The sequence below is a fragment of the Coturnix japonica genome, chromosome 5, assembly GCF_054131305.1.
Source record: "Coturnix japonica strain WE chromosome 5, WE-NBRP24, whole genome shotgun sequence".
NCBI lineage: Eukaryota > Metazoa > Chordata > Aves > Galliformes > Phasianidae > Coturnix > Coturnix japonica.
Genome location: NC_140667.1, coordinates 11,843,493 through 11,856,165, shown reverse-complemented (window position 1 = coordinate 11,856,165; position 12,673 = coordinate 11,843,493). Strand labels below are relative to the sequence as shown.

Here is a 12,673-nt window from a genome sequence, read left to right as displayed (position 1 = left end):
TTACAGAGCCATTAAAAATGTCATCAGTTTAAAATGGACTTTAATCATATTCATTAATTATTAAGAATTCCTCTAGTTCACTGATGTTTTTAATGGAATGAAATGCAGTAACGTCACTGCTATCTATTTATAGACAACTCCTGTTTCAGTATAGAAGTGCCTTTTCATGTTGGTATCAAAGCAGGTTCTCCCTCTGTAGCGAGACTTCTAATCTTAAATGAAAGTAATCCATTACTTGCTGAATGAAAGAGACAGAACTGAGGTTGCTTATGAATCTCACAGTAGCCCATGTGCCCATTCATAATACTATTGATAAAACAAAGTCAGGTTTATAGGATTTTTTCCTTTCCCTAAAGAGAGAATACATCCTCTTTATTAACATTTTAAAAGGTCTAAGAGATCCGAATGAATAATGTCAAAAAAGTAACCTGTTGCTCACTGCCAGTCTTTTCTCTTGACCCTTCTAAGCTATTGATGTTAACCTTTTCCAAGGTCAAGTGTGCAGTCTAGTTGCATGGGGTTTGTCTTTTTTTTATCCATAGAAGTATGCTAGCTAAAATTCTTATTCCTCTTACTCCTCGTAGCTGCTGTCAGTTTGTATCTTTCCCCAAAAACATTCCATCACATTCCCAAATCACTCATATGAAGTTATGATAATACTGATAACACACCCCCAAAAAAGTATTCATCTTTCAAGTGGCTTCAAATACCATCTGAAAAAGGACTACTAGACAACCTGTAGATAACTGTTACCGAAAGATGGTAGATGCTAAACAGAAGTGCCAACTGCCTGAGCTAGTCATGATTTATGCATCTCACTACTCCTATATGTTCAGAAGTAAGTATTGCAGCCTAATCTACCACAGCGATATCCACTCACAGCAGTTCAAAACACAGCCAAAAAGTGCTACATTGCAAAAAGGCCAAAAGTCTTCAAAGGAAAATTCTCACTCCAGCATTGCAATTACAACAGTATTAATTCAAAAATTCTCAAAGGTGCTACAGCATATTACCTATGGTTCTCCTTACCCCCTGAAATGCTCAGACCTTCCAGAAAAAAATCTATTAAGAAAGTTACTCTGATGAAAGTAGATAAGAACAAATAAATAAAACTTCCTAAAGTTAAAAAGAATAAAAAAATAAAAAATCCTAGCAGAATACATCTGTGGTCCTAGACCAAAAAGTTCATTCTTCAGAGGGAATAAATATATAGCTGTTATGTAAGAAAGTGCATGAGAACAATTCCTCTGGATTATGTGCGTATCTAGAGGCTGAACTCTTTTTTCAATAGAGCACCACAAACAGCAACCTAAAAATGATAAAAATAACACAGACTCTGCAACATAAGGCGGCAACCACATCTTCAAAAAAGCTGCCGGAGATAAAGTCTCAGTTCCTTCAGCTTTATGCCATCTTCAGATAAACCAGTTTTCATTCTGACCTAAGCATTCGTGTGCGTCAGCTCCTCCGGTCCTATTTTTGGTTCACTCATCGAACAGTATCAGTGTCCTAGAGAGTTATGCCTGTTAAGTGCATTCTCTTTAGTGACTAGCTTTTTTTTTTTGTAGTAAAGAAACCTATTTATTATACACAAATCCAGGGTCCAACCACAAGCGGCAAACTGCAATAGGACATATTTGTAATAAATACCCTAATATTGTTATTCACACAGTTTAAAAATAAAATTGCAATTTAGTATGATGGAACAAAAGTTTTATCGCCTCCTTATGGAACAAAACAAAACTGCCTGGAAACCCTACACTGTTTTATGTGCTCTCACGAGCTTCAACCAGATAGTTTCAGGTTTTACAACTGAAGCAGATATTTGAATCTATAATCCAGTCCAAAACAATAGTACAAGAGTCAGTGTTTGATTTAGTTAATGTAAAATACAGGTAGAAAATCATGCCTAAACTTGTACCTCGTTACTACCAAAGCCTAAGCACTTCTTATCATCATTTATTCAAAATAAGAAATAGAACTAGGCTGCTCTCTGCCAACCAGTAAAATACTGGGTGATTCCTAATTTTATTAATATAGAAATCCTACTAGCAACTACAAAAACCCCTCTCTCTACTGTTTCCAGTAGCTATTTTGAAGCCTCCTATTTCCTTAGATTAATAGTTACACCAAACAGCAGAACCTCCCAAGGGTTCCCTTCACAGGAAGGCTCAATTCATCTTCACTGGAGACCCCCAACTCCTGAAAGTCTTTCTGCTAACAAGACAGAAATGCACGTGGACAACTAACCCTTAGAGAAAGCACGAGGACAGCAATACATTTTCAACTTCCAATTGGTCACCATATTCATTATGTAGATCATTCCTACCCAACAAGATAAAGATGACTGCAGATTATCAGTGCCCTAAAAGGCCTCAACCAGTTCGTGAAATGCTGTAGGTCACTAAAGAGAGAACTCCCTCTCTTCTTCCAAATGAGGGAATGCTAACAATGAGACTTTGCATAACACCAGGATGACCCCTTCTATCACACAGCTCTGTATGACTGCAGATCACACTGAAACTGATGTTCTGCCATAGACCCAGAGGAAACGTTTTCAGGTCTGTTACCAGGCTGGTGAGAAGACATGAGATGACAGCCTGGAGCCATTCCCCCAGCAGACATACAGGGCCAGAAAGGAATAGCTTCTTCTGCCCTGGAGTGCACACTGAAAGCAGACCTTTAAAGCTTCTTCACTTTTTCTTTTAATTCACTTTTGAAAAAAAGACTCTGGAGATATTTCCTTTAAACCACTGAAAAGATAGATTAATTTGGTCCTTTTAGCCTTGAAAGGCAAGCCATACTGAGCACTGTAAGAATACATACAAGAACGAAACAGTGAAATTTTTGGCTCAGTACAACATTATTAAGCTCTTATAAATGCCAGTATTTCAAGACATCAACTACCAATAGATTGCATTGAAATAGAGAATGCAGCGAACACTTTAAGAATCGTGTTTACTGTTGTACTCATGCTATTTTCAACATGAACAAAAGACAGAACAGATATACACTAGCAAAAAAAGCAAAAACAGGCTTGAAAAAAAAAAAACCACAAAAACTTGACAGAAAGAACCAAAAGATTTGAAACTGTCAACCCAGCAGTCACTGGGTTATCAAGAATTCTTCTCATACAACATTTGCTGAACAGTTTGTGAAATCTGAAGGAAGTTAACCTTTTCACATCATTAGGATGATGAACAAGTGGCACATACTGAACACTGGAACAACTAGTACTTCATTTCCTTGCAGTCCTACCTGAACTGTCCAAGTACAGCCAAACTGCAGATGAGCCTAAAACACCAAATATTGAATGCATATTTCTGAAGCTATTAAAGAAAGCAGAATTAAACTCACCATATCCCTCTACAGTGCTGTACTTATTTCTAAGATAATTCTATTCCTATCTATCCAGAAGGTACTCTCATTCTTAGAAAACTGTTTTCTGTAGATAGGTAAACCAGGCCACGTATCAGTGCAGAGTTGCAATGGAAGGGCAACACTACATATAGATGAGTGCAAAACATTATGTAGGAGTTTGTGATAAATTGAGTCAAGTTCCCCTTCCCAACAGGAATAAACTCAGGTCAGAAAACATTTTAGGCACCTACCATATAGTATCAGACTGCTGTACCAAATCTGTTTCAAATGAATTGTCCATATCAAGACATAAAGTCTGAGACACTCCCATCTTTCTAAACCAGTAACTTCTGAAATATAAAATTTAAAATACTATTGAACTTCAGTATGAGTCTGTAGGACTGAAAACATTTTTTAAAACAATTCAATCTTTTCAGGAAATCCTTTGGAACTGAATACTGTGGTTATCGTATACCTATCTTGCTAATACCCTTAGTGATTATTCTTGGTAACACCCATACATGACTCTCATCATTAACATCTTACATATCAAAATACAGATGGATTTTTTGAACTCTACAGAAATTGCTCATTTAGCACAATATGGATGACAGAACCATTACTTCAGTAAATAACAATGTTTAAAAACAGTAATTCACAAAGCTACAATGTTGCTGCAACAATTAGAACATCTGCAATGAAGAAGAAACAGCAAATCAAACTGTAATTTGATAAGTGACCCATTTCAAATGACAGACGCCTCGCCTTGCCATTAGAACATATGCTTATGTGACCTGTCCCATGCAAACTCAACTGGAAAAGATTCCAGAGGTTCCATGCTTGCTCAATCCAACTATACTAAAGAAGAATATCTCCATATCTTGCAAAAGCAGAACTAAATATGTTTGGGAGCTGAAAATGTAATAATCTCCCCCAATAAGAACCAAAATAACAATTCACCCCTAGGCCTCTTTTAGGCAACATACAAAGTGGTAGAATACCTTATCAAGCATTCTATTTGAAAATTGGCACAGTAAAATATTCTCAGTGATACACTGCAAGCATGAGATTTTCATAACTAATAAAGCAATGGATTTAATTCAGAATTTCCAGTCTAATACCCAACAGTCATTTATTTTCACTTACAATACACTGCAAAATAATTTTTTGTCATAAAAAGAAATTGGAGTGCTCTCAAATGCTTCTAGCAACATTCAAGCATCTCAAGTGCTTTCCCCCTCTATTTAGTCTTCCATCCCTAAAGTTATTGTTTTATTTCACTTTTATTTCCACTTAATTCCATCTTTAATGGAATAGACAAGAATACTTATAGAGTACTCAGATAGCTGTGCACCTGAAACCAGGAAGCCTTGAAAACCTGGATCTTTCACCACATTTTCAGATTGTCCTCACACTGTATAGCAAAGTAGAAAATATAAACACCCAAACTCACTGATGCTATTAGATAAACAGACAAAACAGGTAGGAAAACTGAACATGAAAGTACATGTATATGAAGCTCTAGGAGTGAATATCATTTCAACTACTACTAGCCCTGCTCATTTCCAAATACAGCATCTTTCTTTATGTCTTTACCTGCAGCTGCAAATGTGCTATTGTGCTGGATCTAACTCTTAATCCCTCTTTTAGCGCAGTGAGGTCACAAACACCATGCCACATTTGTTGTATAGTGATTGTTTCTCTGATGAGATCTACTAAGCTATCTGCAGCTCTTCTACTGCTTCTGTATACTTATTCAATTTGTTTCCACTCAGTCAGACTGCATACTTAGCTCTTGCAGGGCACCCAATATTTTGCTCTTAACTACATCCTCTGGCAGAGAACAAGGAATGGACTTCTCATTAAAACTACCATGCATTTCTTATCAGAGAAGGGAACACTTAAGAATGATGCAAGTTTCCAGTGACCAGGACAGTCTATTTCCATACTTTTAAACAGTATTTAGACTTTAGAAACATAGGGCCTAAGAACACAGACTCTCAGCTTACAACTGTTTCTAAATGAATTTAATTAAGGACACATGAGTAACTCAAGAAAAGTTTTCACTTCAGCTATCTACAGAAAACAAACAAAAAAAACAATCCTTAGCCTTAGCTCTTTAATTGCAGGCTTGCTGCTTACTCATTGCTAACAGGTTAAGACTTCTTTTCCGTTATAAATTAAATAACAACTTGGTCATACTTTTTTCCAGGAACTCTACTCAGCGTCATGGTTCACATCTCTATGTGTTATGCTGACTAACAATATGAACTGTATGAACTGCTGTTAAAAGGTGACAGAAACTGTTGAATTGCTAAGGCTTGGGACATGGGAGAGCACTCGACTGTGATAAACACAGTGAGCAAGAAAAGTTATTCCTTTCAGAAAGCAACCTTTCTGTTGCTCAGAGAGAGTTAACACTATAAGATGTGGATCTTTCTGAAACAGATATATAATGGGAAACACTGAATAGTGAATTAAATTTACAGCTTTCTAGAAATTACTGGCAAGCCATTCTCCCTCTTCACAAAGGATTCTGAAAACTCTAACAGCACATGGCAATTCCTCCCTCATGATTGCAGAGGTTACTGAAAAACTTTTATCCATATGTTTTGTACCTAATACAATTCTAGCTTTCAGGTATAAATATAGAGTTATAACAGTTTTCACTGCTCAGGAACTAATAAAGTGAAGATACTCACACTTTTATTATGTATAAATATGGAAGATTTTTTAATCTTACTTAATCTGAACTAATATATATTGCAGAAAGTTTTCATACACTGAAGTCTAGAAACTGAACTCATTAATACTTTAATGATTTAATGGACAAGAGAAGAAAGAATTCTAGATCACAGCTATCTAGTAGATCTTTACACTCTTATATGACTGGTTCCAAGTGCTATAGGAAGGTAAGAAACCCATTCTGAACCTATATGGGATACCTTTCTCCATTAGCAGTTATTTTTGTAATCACTTCTATAATTCACATTTTTCTCAAGAGCTAATAAGTTGCTAAGCCCCTTTTAAATTTTGATTAATATATGAATCAGGCAATTACCTGTTGGCTGGTATACAGTGGAATAATACAAGTACAGTTGTAATTACAGAGTAAAGGGATAGCCAGATGTTATCTAAGAAAAGATTCACCAATGCTGAGGCCTTCAGTCAAAATGGATGCTCACCAGTGTTGAGGCTCACCACAAAAACTCCACAAAGGAGCAATCTTCAGAAAGAGATGCTACCTTTGTGGTGGTCAGCCCTTAAACTGGATCTAGGAGAGGTGCAGTCAAGCTCTACCCCTCCAGGAGCACAGCAGAATTACCTTCACCTGTGCTCCCACAGCTGACTCGTCTCTTGCCTCAGACGGCTAATCAGAGGCTAAACAGTTTCCCTTACAGCTGGGTAACATCCATGTCTAAATAACAATTTCAATAAATTTCATAAGTAAAAAGCACTGTTTAAATTCCTATTTTTCAGATATCTTGAATGAAAAGGAATAGAACTCACCTAATTACAGCATGAAGTGTTCATTTACAGAGTGTTTCTGGCTTACCCAAGCACTGATTGCTAGGTAGGGGATTTGGACAATCAATTTCTTAAAATTATTATTGTTTTATTGTTTTCACACCAAATTAAATATCTAATTTTCTGTCAGTGTACTTAACAAAATACCAGACCTGAAGCTCTAGGCTCAAGTTCCAGTCAATGAAAATGAGACTGAATAGGAAATAAAGTAAATTTCTTCTGAAATACGAGCTTCTGCATTTCAACATTCCTTATAAATAAAAAACTGAATTTAAAATGATATTCCTAACCAGACTTTATCCTCTATCTATTTTCTAGAAGATAGTAATGTTACTTTCTCACTCTACATGAGATTAGGATTAACTGGCATGTTGCCCTCCAACAACATAACATACTCAGTATTTAAGGACCATTTCTATTGTACAAAACCATGGGGAGTATTAATATGGCTTATTACACAGACACAAAGCACAAGTTAAGCAAATCCATAGTGTTAATTATAAATCCTAAGGCTGGGGGTTTGGAGGGCACAGCTTTACTACTGTAAACTATTCACCAAAATTCTTCCTCAGTTTAACCAATACCAGAAGCCATCAACTCAGAAACTTGCTTAAAACTTAATAGACAATCAAATAACAAAGTTTTTCTTTTGCAAAACACATTTTGTCCAAGGGTAAGAAACTGTTGTTATATTTATACTCGAGATTCAACTTAAAAATATTTTTCCAAAGGATGAAGACCTTTTTTCTTCAGCTTAGACCACTTCTTAACTAAATTACAGCTTTCCTTTCACTCTTCCAGCATCCTCTACACAGACTAGAAAAAAACTAAGTTGCATTCTGCACAACACACCTTTAACCCACAAAAAACAAAAAAAGCCCCCAAAAACAATCCACAATTTTTTTCTTACTTATCCCCATTTTGTTACTTATCTTTTGCAGTAGAAGACCATGCAGACAGAGTAACTTTCCACTTTCTTTGTTCCACTAAAGAGTTCAGCCAGGTGCATCAAATCAGCAATGCTTTAATTACCAACATGTGTGAGCTACAGATCAGCCAGAAGATTTGCAGTCTCCTGGAACCTATCACAGTGCAGTTAGGAAATAAAAAAAAGGTTCAGATGCAAAATTAATTAATTTCTATGCTTTTATTAGTCTTAATAATGATCAAGTCATGAAAAAATACTGCAGAAGAACTAGATTCTATTATCACCTCAAGACAAACTTGTTTTCAAAGTACTTTTCAATGTACTATCACAAAATTACTAATAAACTTTCTAGTGAAAATGTTTCTTATATTTTTTTTCCAAATGTACACAGACAAAAGACTGCCAAAATCATGCAGTTTCTAAGTAAGAATCATGCCTTTTCTAAGTAAGCGTGTGTCACCAAAAAAAGAGAAAATGGGGGAAGGGTTGGAAAGAGGAATTTATAGCTTCTGAACTGTATTTAATAAAGTTTCAAGCAAGTCTACTATTAACATTCTTTATCTGATTCTACAAATAAAAGTTCTTTTGTGTTAGCATATTTTGCTAGACTTCAACATTTCAAAGAGGATCAATTTGTGAATTAAGTTCTTGAAACAGATACTTTTCATGTCTAGGAAAAGAACAAAATGAAAAACCAAACTGAAGTACCTGATCACAAAAGATCTATCAACAACTCTTCTTAGAAAACCCAGTTCTCAAGAGGTTACAATTATCACAGCATGCCATTTTTTCAGGATAATAATTTTGTCCTAGACAGCTTTCTGTTGCATACTTTTGTGGCTTTTCTCCTTTCTTTAAATGAAGAATGACTGTGGCCATGTCTGCACAAAGAAAAGTTACCTCACAAGTCACACTTCTCCCAACAATCTGAAAAGAGAGAGGAACATAGACGAGGTCTGGATTACACTCATTTCTGCTATTGTGATGACTGAACTAAAAGGTTCGTGTTAACATACTATCATAAAATCTAATAATAAAACTGAGGAGTAGACTGATGTCATCCCTAGCTTTGAAGACTTATCTGCAGCTTAGATCACTAAAACAGTCTGTTTTTAGAGTAGCTCCTCGAAGCTAATTAAATGTAACTTTTTTTTTTTTCCCCATGTATTCATATACTCTTCCAAAATATTAATGCCAGGCATGCAAAGCAGCCGTTAGTTCAGGGAAGAAATGCTTGCCGATCCTTTATTGCATGGTTTGAATCAAAATTCACTAGAGACAAAGGTAAGTCAACTGTGCAACAGTGTTCCACATCACCAAAGAGAGCATGGCAAGGCTTTCCTGCTGCATGTTGTTAAAACCATTTTTATAGAATTCTGCAAAGGGCAGAAATAATAACAATTGAATTCATATTGCTCGTTATTTGTGGAAACTTAAAATGAACTGACATATTAACAAGGCTATGCAACATTTTTCATGTTTCTCTAAGTTCCTACTTTGTAATTTTACTTTATCCTTATATACTTCAGAGTTTTGCCATACATTCTTTAGAGATGGAAGAGTTTTGAAAGAGTGGCACTTAGTAAAAGCTAGAAACACTCCTGTTTGTCTGTGCTTATCTTCACATTAGAGACAAAGAAAGGATTCAGAATATTAGCTGTTTGCATTTTGAAACTGTAATGCTTCTTTAAAAATACAGCTTTTCTAACAATCTAGGTTTGGAACACATGACAGGTTTCAAGAACTACTATTTCTAGTAACTTCCCCAGCTCAGATCTTTTCTGTGCACTGCAGATAACTTAATCCATCTCATACAAAATTTTCAAGGTTGTTTTTGTTGTTGTTGTTGTTGTTTTTTAAAATATGCAATAGTTATGAAGCCTTTTTTCCTCATTATTTTCTCCTGAATCATAAGTGCACTTGGCAAGAACTCAAAGCATACGTGGCTGCTGATGTTTCATATGCTGGCAGAGAAGGTGAAGGTTGAATCACTCTAACACTCAGGAATCGATTCGGAATAGCTCTTATAGGTTTCAAAAAAGCTACTCGCTCTCCCAGGTACAGAAATGTTACACCACGCTACTGCAGAATGAAAGAGTTACAGATACAGAATTTACGAAGAAAGCTATTGTACTTTGTCGTACACTCTATTCCCTGAACCTTGGCAACAAAGGAGGAGTTGAACCTCTTTGTGGGAGGCTGATTACTGAATTGTGCTCCTGGCTCACACAAGGCCTTTCTTTTCCTCATTGATTGCAGTGGGTATCAGAAGTGAATGAAGTAGAGAAAGATGGATTGTTCTAATACTCATTTTCCCAGCAGATAAGCACTGAGCTGAGGCACTCTTTCCTGGCTTGAGATGGACCTCCAGCTCTCTTTTGAGTTCTGGAAACAGTTTATTTATATTCAGAACTCTTAAAATAAATACTACTTAAACTGTCTCAGATTAACTATATCTCTCTTTCTGTAACAAAGCAGTAAGTTCACTGTTTTGCCCAGAGCCACACTTCTCCTTCTAGCTCAGGGGCTTTACAGAACTTCTGCTTTAAGTATTAACTTGAACACCACCTCACTTCCCACTCAGGGCTGGTACAGCTGCAGCAGCCTATAGACTGGTCAAGTCCCTACTTCCCACTTCTACCAGGGCTCCTACCTTCCTTAGGGGCTTGTCCAAACACCAGGCTGATGCGTCTCAACCAGCTGGTTGAAGACTTCTGCTTAGCCAACTCCTTAGGGCTTCTATTCAAAGGCCTGAAAGCATCAATCACTTGAGCGTGCTTTGGATTATCCATAGCAATATCAATCAATATTGAAAGATTGAGGAGCTAAGGAACCAATAGCTAGGGGGATTCATGTGCAGCTCAGAACACTATAAGAGAAGGGCTTCAGCCATGCAGGAAAAGAATTGCAAAAAAAACCAACAGAATTCATAAATGTCCTCTCTCAGAAGAAGAAAAAAATACTATTTAGCATGTTAGCTACTACAGGGAAATGTCGGCCTTCATTCAATAATGATGCTGCTTGCAAAATATATACGTGTTAGAGAGTTTTTACATGTAGTAAATAATAAAATCACTTTAAATAAAGACTTCTAGTTTGTTGTTTGTGGTTTTTTTTGCTGTTGTTGTTGTTGTTTGAGTTTTAGTTTGCTGGTGTATCATTCATTTTGTCCTAGAGGTTTGGTGGAGAGGATGTCATATGAAAAATGAGCATTTTTAAGGTGTTGTAATTTTGTTTTCTTTTACAGATTTGGACACTCAAAACTCATGGATTCCATTGCGGCTTGCAAATATTTCCACCATAAAAAACTGAGATACACTGAAAGCATTCCTTTTTCCTAAATAGATACAGATTTTTCCATTCAAATGTTGCTCTTTGCTTCTCATGATTTAGAATAGGTCAACTGTGATCATACTTCATAAAAAGGTTGCTGTAAATCTATTTTACACCTTGAGCCACAGTCATCTGCAGAGGGTGGTAATATTCAGTTACTGCAGATTGACTCATCACCCGTAATTCTCTACGTTTTCTTTAACTCTCATCTATTTTATCTGTAAAGAGTCTTCACTCTGCTGTACTTTTTGAGGGTGTGGGGTTGGGGGTGGGAGGTGTTGGTTTTTCTTTGTTTCTGAATTGAACAGGACAAATAGGAGACAACTGTCTCTTATTTGTCTCTTATTTGTCTCAGGACACAGTTGTGAACGACACCTCAGAAACTGGTTCTGGTACATTCCCTTCTAAAAGGTAGGGCATTCTAGTCTACCAGACAAGAATGCTTGCTTACAAGCAACAGAACAATTTCAGTTGTAATGCTGTATGCGCTTTTTCAAGTACACAGCATGCAACATGGCAATACCAGAACTGTTGAAATGGCCACAGATTTTGATTCTGATAATACCTTTACTTGTTTTATTAATCAGGTCCTAGTCATCCACTGACTAGTTGTTCTGCTTTGATATTTTGCTCTACAAAAGTTCACAATAAAATAGTAACAAGAAATCAATAAAAAAATTAAAGCATGTTGCTTCTATGCTTTCTTTTCTAGCAGGATTTTAGATTATGGCTGTGTCATTAAACATGTTCTCATAGCTACTAAAAAAAAAATAAAAAAATGGACAAAAGGACAGAGAGGAAAAGCAAAATAAAGACTGCTTATCCAACAAAAATCACTTGATTAATCTCTCTGTTTGTTACAGAAGCCTATGTAGTGAGACTATATTGCACAGGATAATAAAATAATTGAGTTATTTTCTTGCCTAAAGTTGTCTCAAAAAAAAAAAAAAAAAAAAAAAAAAGTTGAATCTGGTCAGCTCTGTCTGTAAGGCATGGCATGATTTCTGATCCCCTCTATTCTGTCCTGGACTATTGCGCCCTTCACACTGCTTCATTAGCTTTGATCAAGATATTGAAGAACTGGAAATAAAAGAAGCTGTGGCAGCCTGACTTCCCATCCAACTACCAACTGCAATACAGATTGATAATGAGGCATAAAGCTCTTCATCCTTAAATAGACTTCTAGGGATAAATTACATGAATGTCAAGTGTTTTCCTGGTAGGCACTGAGAGTTACCATTATTGGACAGACTGCTCAGACCTCCAATTAATTATGTCTGTCCATCTGAGACTAGAGTGCGTCATGAGATGGACACAGAGAGAAAGTTTTATTGGTGGGAAAAGAGCTAAAGCATTTCCTAGCAGGGCCATTTAGATCTCCTCAGACAGCACTCCTAGATACTGGAGGTAGCATAACTTTGTCCCTGTTTGGGGTATATGCTGCACATTATATTAGAGATGTAAACAATTGTGAGAATTCTACTTTGAAAAGGTAAATCATAGCAAATGACCTATTCCTTGATG

At 36.2% G+C, this 12,673-nt stretch overlaps 1 long non-coding RNA gene across 2 annotated transcripts in view; it reads right to left on the bottom strand.

Moving 5' to 3' along the window:
* The window catches only part of LOC107314326 (uncharacterized), a 97,594-nt gene extending 89,635 nt beyond the window's left edge, over positions 1-7,959 (bottom strand). Inside the window, exon 1 of one of the 2 annotated variants that reach the window (XR_014947017.1) lies at positions 3,612-7,959. This is a non-coding gene — a long non-coding RNA (uncharacterized LOC107314326). The remainder of the gene's footprint in view (positions 1-3,611) is intronic. The other variant, XR_014947015.1, reaches the window with a different exon arrangement.
* Between the last annotated feature and the right edge of the window lie 4,714 nt (positions 7,960-12,673).